This window comes from Cibotium barometz, chromosome 59 (assembly GCF_041138505.1).
Source record: "Cibotium barometz isolate CiBa-2024 chromosome 59, ASM4113850v1, whole genome shotgun sequence".
NCBI classification, from domain to species: Eukaryota; Viridiplantae; Streptophyta; class Polypodiopsida; order Cyatheales; family Cibotiaceae; genus Cibotium; species Cibotium barometz.
In genome coordinates, this window is record NC_141104.1 from 36,101,465 (window position 1) to 36,109,977 (window position 8,513).

At 41.3% G+C, this 8,513-nt stretch overlaps 1 pseudogene; it reads right to left on the reverse strand.

Moving 5' to 3' along the window:
- Positions 1-4,392: 4,392 nt before the first annotated feature.
- LOC147605768 (protein ASPARTIC PROTEASE IN GUARD CELL 2-like) lies at positions 4,393-6,255 on the reverse strand (annotated as a pseudogene).
- Between the last annotated feature and the right edge of the window lie 2,258 nt (positions 6,256-8,513).

The window sequence follows — 8,513 nt, forward strand, 5'->3', positions numbered from 1 at the left end:
AGAGCCAAAAAGGAAATTTTATTAATTTGTTGATCTAGTTACAGAAGTATAGGAAATTACATAAAAGATCATTACATTGGCTTATTTCCTTTAACAAAAAAATACCAATGATAAAATACTTGATGATGATATTCTTTGGGTTATCATCAACAACTACTAGCCGACCAGGTATGCCTACGTTTTGTAGAACCTTTTCAAAGCTACTTAGGCTAGCCCCATATCTGTCTTGACCAAAACATCTGCTTTTTTAGGGGCACTAAATACAAATATTGTAGTGTCCTTGTGCTTAAATAGAATGAATTTATCTACAATCTTTGTTACATGTTTCTTTGCCAACACATGTGACAAAGCCTTGCACTCATAAGCTCTTATGTAGCACCTGGTGTCATTTTGGCATGCATCATAATAACAATGAAAAAAGGGGGATAAGAAGTCCAATGTAGTGTGCCAAAGACGCATCTCTCCTAAATACACCCTCCCAAATACATCTTCTTTTTTAGGGGCACTAAATACAAAGATTATAGTCTCCTTGTGTTTAATAGAATGACTAAACCTGCAATCTTTGTTACAGGTTTCTTTGCCAACACTTGTGAGACAAAGCCTTGCACTCACAAGCTCTTATGTAGCACTTGGTGTCATTTTGGCATGCATCATAACAATGAAAAAAGGGATAAGAAGTCCAATGTAGTGTGCCAAAGACGCATCTCTCCTAAATACACCCTCCCAAATACATTTTTGGTGACTCTTTTTTGAGAAATTAATTCATTAATCTCAATAGCTTTCTGTATGTATAAACAAAATAATTTAGAAACCAAAATAATAAAGAATTTTATAAAAAAAGAAAAAGAATACTATAACCAAAATAATTATTTTACTAGTTTATCAACATCCTCCTTAACAAGGCTTTCTTGAAGTAGGTTGATGGAGCCTTGACTTTTAGTACCCTTTGTAGTCAAAAGGGGCTTTGCTAGTTGAAACAACAAGACACTTGGCTCATTCTCATCGAAATATGGTAACAAGGCTTTATTGTACTTTTGGTCATGCTTCTTTGTCTCTCATCTCATCGGCATATGGTAGCAAGGCTTTATTTTCAGTTTGGTGGTGCTTCCATGTCTCACATCTCAAAGTCGATGGTGAGTGGTGAGGCTTTAAGGATGTTGGCCACTATAACATCAGCCTCCTCCTCTTCCTCTTTTTCATCCTCCTCCTCTTCCTCTCTTTCATCCTTCTCAACCTCTTCTTCTTAGCCTTTATTTTCTTGAATGCTCAACACTCTTCGAGTAGCATGTCTTTCCTCCTCTTCTACATCCTCAAGTTTAACTAGCTCCATTAGGTCATATTATTGGGGTAGTGGTAGGGATTTAGCACTTGTTTCTACTTTCCCGCTATAGCCTTCAACCTGAGCCTCTTATAGCAACAAAATGAATGTTTCTTCCCATGAGAGAAATTTATCTCTGACATCTATAATTCTCAATGCCTCTAGGATGCTAATCTATTATAGGATAACTATAGAGTCAAAATTCTTCACAAAGTATTTGACATGTCTTTCAAAGTTAGATTTATTTCCATATAGGTGAAGGAGAAAGTCATAGGGAACCTAGAAATTTCTAGAATCACCTAGCTAATAAGTCTATTTTCTAACATGCAAATTTGTATAGTCAATCAAATAAGATAAAATATGTCTATTCTTATGAGAAAACCTAAGAACATCCATTTTTTGGGCAAAGATCTCAAATAATTCTTCAAATCTATGACCAAAAATCTATTCTCGATGTGAGGGAAAAGAAAGGCTAGCAGTCAAGGTTTCATATGGAGCTAAGAAGAACTAAGATTAAGTGAGTGAGCTAAATGAGAGAATAAAGTGACATCTAACTTATACTAAAACTTTTTATTTTGGATAATTTTCCATTTTGGTAAGTTTTTAATACCAAGATAGCAATAATTTGAAATAACGTTAAAATGACATGGGCATAAATTTATTATATATACATTGGTTAACAAAGAAGATATATTACGTTAAATCTCAACTTCCAAAGTAGTAGGAGGAAGACACTTGATATAATTTAAGGTGCTTTTTAACCTTCTGCCTATAATGTTTACGTTCAGTCTCAATTCAGAGTTATCTGATGTGCAATCTAGAAACAACTCAAGGATTGATGAACATCCTTTAAGGTCTATTTAGAATTGACCATGAGTTTCTAATTATTTTTAGGACCCATTTGAATATCGAGTTCAAAAAGAATTGAACTTTCTTTTGAATCCAACTCCAGCATCTATACTCCAAACCCATGTATAGGGTCTATCGACGAGAGATGTGATATGACATTACTACTGACTCTATATACAAGCATTGCACTTGAGTACATCACCTTTATGCATCCCTTTCTTCATCTTCCATTGAGCTCCAAGAGCAGTATCTAAATCATTCTCTAACATATTCTTGCATAACCATATTTTCTTAGTTCTATGCATATTGGCACATCTGAGAAAAACATGCTATAAATACATGAAGTGGAATAAACCATGATAGCTTGAGCCTCTTAGAAATTCTTCCAAACTTTCTGGATTCATGAATAGAATATAAAATCTAGAAAATAAAACCAATACAATGAATCCATAAGATAGAAATAGCGTACAATGGGCTAGTTGGAGTATAGATGTTGGCATAAATGGATCCAAGGTCATGTCCCTAGCCATGTACACATGTTGCACCTTGGCTAGCCACCCATCACAACCTATTTTGAACTCCAAAATGTGTCCTTTCCATTGTATTCTATTAAGTAAGGAAAACAATAGGGGCTAATCTTCGCCAATTGGCTTTTTTTTTGTTTTTTCTCGCAAAAAAAAATCACCTGATATCTTAAAACATTCACCCAGGCCCTTTTGAAGGGTTTTAGAAAATATTCACTCAATTTTGGACACTTCAGGGCATTTTTTGAAAACATTTATCCCATTTTCTATAATTTTAGATTTTTATAAGAGGAATAAGCGCTAACCCACCTACACTCATGTATTCATGGATGCATCTTATTTTTTACCCTGCTACCAAGCGTGATTCACAAGCAATCCATTCTAGCTTGTTACCACACGCTCTTGGTGTAGGATTTCCATAAGTATTATGTTGAACCATTTTTGAGTGCTTGTCCATGTGGACACTGTTACTTCATAGATCGATCATACATGCGTGTGGTGTCTCCATCTTTACTATTCAATGTAAAATATAGTGGCAACTCTTAAATAGGGTTAACAGATAGAGAGAGAGAGAGAGAGAGAGAGAGAGAGAGAGAGAGAAGGGGGGAGAGAGAGGGGGGGGAGAGGGTGGTTCGGGTTAAGGGGGGCAAGAGAGAGAGGGTGCAACATGAAGAGAGGGAGGAGGGTTTATGAAGAGAGAGATTCCTAAGATTTACATGTGGTAATGTTTAACGAACCCCATTAATTAATTAATGTACAGGTAGAGTGAATATGGGGCCAAAATTTTGTTTACACATTAGCTTGCAGTTTGAACCTTAGGTTTTCAAAATGAAAGGCATTGTGGAAACCTTAGCCCTGGAAGGTGTGGCAGCAGGTACACGAGTTAAATTTAAAAAAAAACTAAAAGTTTTAAATTTTAAATTTCAGGAAGATTCGCGATGCTAGTTTCTTATAAGCGGGTTGGGTGCCATTTTGAGGCTAGGGCTAAGCCCCTCAGACATAGACCCCTAATCACGTTGTCGAGAGAGAGAGATGCGAGCATTTTGAGGCTAGAGCTAAGCCCCTCAGACATAGACCCGTAATCACGTTGTAGAGAGAGAGAGATGCGAGCATTAAAAAAAAAGATGTAATCACGTTGTCATGATTGAAATCGTGTAAATGAGAGATAGAGAGGACTATTGAATTCCTGGTCGAGATTAAGATGTCGACTGCAAAGACGGAAAAAAATAAAAATTTGTGTGCGCTGCTCGTTTCGCTTGAGAGAGAGAGAGAGAGAGAGCGAGAGAGAGAGAGAGGACGATTTAAATCGTGTAAAGGAAAGAGAGAGGATGATTGAAATCGCCTGGTCCCGTCGTGAGAGAGTTAAATTAATAAATCCTGCTGCCCTCCTTTAGCTAAGGTCTTAAATAATTAATCAGGCCCATTAGGGCCTGATTAATTAATAAATATTGTAGAGTAAATATGTAAGGAGTGGGTCATATATTACAAAATCTCATTTCAGGTTTCAAAAAGTAACATTGATCTACAATATTTGAGCTAAATCATGGTTTGCCACTAGCAATGGAAAAAGACCTCGTGAAAAAAACAAAGTCTTTCTGTAATTCCTATGTTTGTGCATATACAAATTCATGCGAGCGCACATGTGCCTGGATGTACATTCATTGGCACACGTGTGTCTTGTTTATCTGTAATATCAAGCGGTAATATTGTGATCGTAGATTACGTAAAACACACACAAAACAGAAAAGGTGAACAAATTATTCAAACTTAACGTTGGGATCTTCTGTGTGAGGAGATGTGCATGCGCAGGAATGTTGTGCAAGAAGAATGCGGACAGCACGTGTAGCCGATTTGAGGGAAGACGTGTACACTTTCTAGGAGCATTGTAACCGGCTAGCAAGCTTTGGTTTCCGTTTGAATGCCCATAGCCGAGACAACGGTGTCGAAGGTGAAGAGGAAGCCTTGCATTTGGAAGTTTCCGATGATGTTGAAATGGGAAGGCGATGGCGCAAAAGCGAGGCAAGCAGTCCCGGCGTTGTCGACGGGGTAGAGCATGTTCTCGAGGGGCACGGTGAAGTCAAGGCCGTTGAAGAAGTGGAAGGTAACCAGAGAGATGCGAGAGTTGGTGGAGGCGGTACTAAGGTTAAAGCAAGTGTCAAGGAAGAAACCAGGAGGGGTAGCAATGGTTGGTAGGTTGACGGTGGAAGCTATGAAAGAGTCGCGGAGGATTGTGTAGTCTGCAGTTGGCAGGCGGGTGATGACGGTACCGGAGTCGACAATGGTGCCCCCTTCTGCAGTGAGAATGGGCGGGGTTGAGGGGATGGAAGTGAGCGGAAGTGGTAAACCACCTAGGCTGATGGCCCTCAGCCACACGAAGTAAAAGCTTGGTGCTGCCAGGTTTTTGACAATGGGTGTAAAGAGGGAGTTTGTCCTGGAGTCCGTGGCAGCTTCCATGCCGAACTCGATGAAGCCGGCGGTGGACGTGGGTGACAAGATGCTGGGCAGGCAGTATGAAAAGAGCCCACCCAAAGAGGCCTTGGTCTGAGCCGGTAGGGCCAGAGGGCCCAAGCCCAGCCCCAGGAGCCCATCCACACCCTGGAACAAACCCCGATTCTCATGCCCGCATCCAAACGTGTAGTCGTGCAGCGTCACGTTGCCAATTGTCAACGTCTCGACGCCACGTCACCCGTTGTGGTAGAGTTGTCGGCGTAACGAATGCCGTACTGGCACACTCCGGCCAATGAGCAGCCGGTTGACGAGCCCACGTGCCCACACGTCGCCGACGAGCAGGGGACTTGTACGTAGGAGGATGAGGTGGTGGGGTCGAAGATGGGATCTACTTGAGGGTAGCACGCATTGCTGGGACACGGGAGGCACTGTGTCCAGGCTATGTCACTGCCTGTGTCGAGCATGAGCAGCAAGGGCCGGGCGGGGGTGCCCAGCCCGACCTTGAGAATGTAGTTGCCGCTGCCTATGCTGTTGCCGGACACCACTGGCCCTTCCGCAAAGCTCCCACTGCTGGACGCTAAGGACGTATCATAGAGTTTGCTGGGCTGTACCTTGCTCTGAACGGATCTGAACCTATGTTCGTCCCGTTTCAGAATCTCCATCGCTAGCCCGGGCACATCACCAGAGTGTGAAAGCTTCTTCATGGGCGAGCACGGCCCGTGTGGATGAACCAGGCCCGCATGAATCTTTGCTCCACCCGATTGGCTTCGCCCTCGAAAGGCTTCCTGGCAATCAAGCTCTCCATCAGACCTCGCATTTGAGAAAATGAGATGTTCTGTAATATTGGCCCAGGCACCATCGACTGATCTTATGCAGCGGAATAGGAGGACCAGGCCGAAGCATACTTGTAAAAGGCGCAAATACACACCAGTCTGAATTCTACATGGCCATGCGGTCTTCTTCATCCTGGACCTGCTAAAGCTGAGAACTTCACAAGGGCTTATAAGACCCAAGACTGATGAAATGCACAGCTCTCTATTCAAGTGAATGTCAAGCTTAGTGCCAATAGATAGAGTCCACCTTAATTGCCTCTCGTGCTGCCTCTTCAAAACGAAGAGTAGCTTGCTTATACTTTGCTCTCCAATGAGTCTCCATATAAGAAGATCATTCCCACGTTCCGTACAAAGATGCATAACCTGCCGGCCCAACGTTCTCGCCGAGTCATACGTACCACGATTTGTACTAGATTTAGATTTTTACGCGGTTGGACTTTTCAATACCTTGGAAGGTGACTACCTTGCCTTATCCATGTCCTATAGGTGCACGAAAAAAGAGACAACGGAGATATATATATTCTATCAGCATGGTCCATGGAGAAGCCAATTGACATTTTTTTAACAAACTACTTTCTTATCCATTAAATCAAAGGGCAAGCGTGAGTTGACATTCGCATGGTTGAACAATTCTGCTAAATTGATTTATGAAAAATAAAGAACCCAAGGGTTCCCCAAGTAAAGTTTTGAATGCCTATGCGAGGTGAAAGAGATAGAAGGCCTTTAGAGAAAATCCCAAACTTCCACCAAGAAAACAATATGACCTTGTTTTCTCCAAAAGCTTCTATAGTCATGAGATAAAGGAAGATTTTACAAGGCATCTACTAGTTGAAGTGAGATGAAACACATTTCTTGTGAATCCATCCATCGTAGAAATCAAAGAAATTCGCCAAACTTACAATTCTAAGCCCCTTAGCTCTCTTATCATATGTAGAGGTACACCTACTCAAAAAATATGGGGACATATCTAGCCATTTCACAAGCATTCATAGCAGACAAGCAATGCATTCTATATTATTTGTAAATAACTTTTTTACAATACTTTTCAATTTCATACATGATGCTACACTCAACCTCATGAAGGTCCATCACGCCTACCTAGTCTTGGTCAACTTTAAGCCAAAAGTTATCTCACATATAGCTACTTCAGGTACAAAACACGATGATGTGTCGGGGGAGACTTACCTCTATAGCTCGTCCGAGCACAACACTGTAGGGAGGGCTTCATAAACTAACACCACAACACTAGCACAACACAAATCCACAATACCAATCCACTCAACTGATATCCTCAATTCTTCTAACCTCCAATAGCTCTAATCTTCACACCTACGTCCTCAACTACCTCAACTAACAGCCAACTAACCAGAAAAACACCCAACTGACACTCAATTAATCAACTTCTAAATGTAAACTAAATCGGATAGCTGATAGTGAACCAAGTTAGATATATGTCCTCCAAGATCCCCAAAAAGTCCTCCAGCGTTAAATACCTTCAAATACTTGCCTCGAATCCTCATAGAACCTATCAAGACCCCCTGCTAACTTCCTGCTGACCACCAACCTGAAATAGCTGGCTTAGTTGATTCAACTCTGACTCAGATCTGGCTCACAACTCTCCAACCCCAGTGTCCTCTGTGACACCACTACATTCTCAAAAACCTTAGAACACACCAAGATCCAACACAACGAGGCCAAGACTGACAGCACGTGATTGCGTGCTGACCCTATGATACCTTTAGCCCACAACTAAATATGATTGACTATTATGCTGATAGATTTCTAGTAGTCAGAACAAACTCAAAATCATCTCCCTTTAACCCATAAAACCACATGTATCCTTGTACACCCTTAGCCGATTCCTACTCATACTCATATTCTAGTAGTCAGAACAAACTCAAAATCATCTCCCTTTAACCCATAAAACCACATGTATCCTTGTACACCCTTAGCCGATTCCTAAACTGACGAAAGCATAGAAGTTCATCAATCATACACACAGTCAAGCCTTTTGTATATAAAAAGTTGAGACAATCTCAACAACCCTTAGATCTAGGGTTCCAACAAAGAGAGAAAGCACCAGAAAAACCAAAGGGATTCTTCACAAATATATCCCAACAACAATGGCTCAATTCACCAGAAAACCAAAAACAACCGCAGCTTACAGCATGACTCAATCTTCAATACAGAGGGGAATGATTGAGCAAAACTATGGAGTGTTCCAAGTTCTTATATAGCTGCATCCCCTAGAGATCCTAGGGCATCAACCTCCTACAAGATCCTCTGCTTCCCCTTGCACCCTCTTCTCTGGAAAAATCCAAGCTTCCGCACACCAATGACTGCCGAGTTCCCACCTCTTCACAAGACAATCATTGTTGTCGCAACAACTTTCAATCCAAACAGAACAAATCCTAAAACAATTATCCAACAAGCTTCCACATAGCTTCCCCGCAATGTCGGGCTCTCTTCTCTCTTCTTGTAGATAAGTAGGCCTCTTCTCTGCTCTCCTGGCTCCCATGCACCTCTGCTCCCTATGCACTT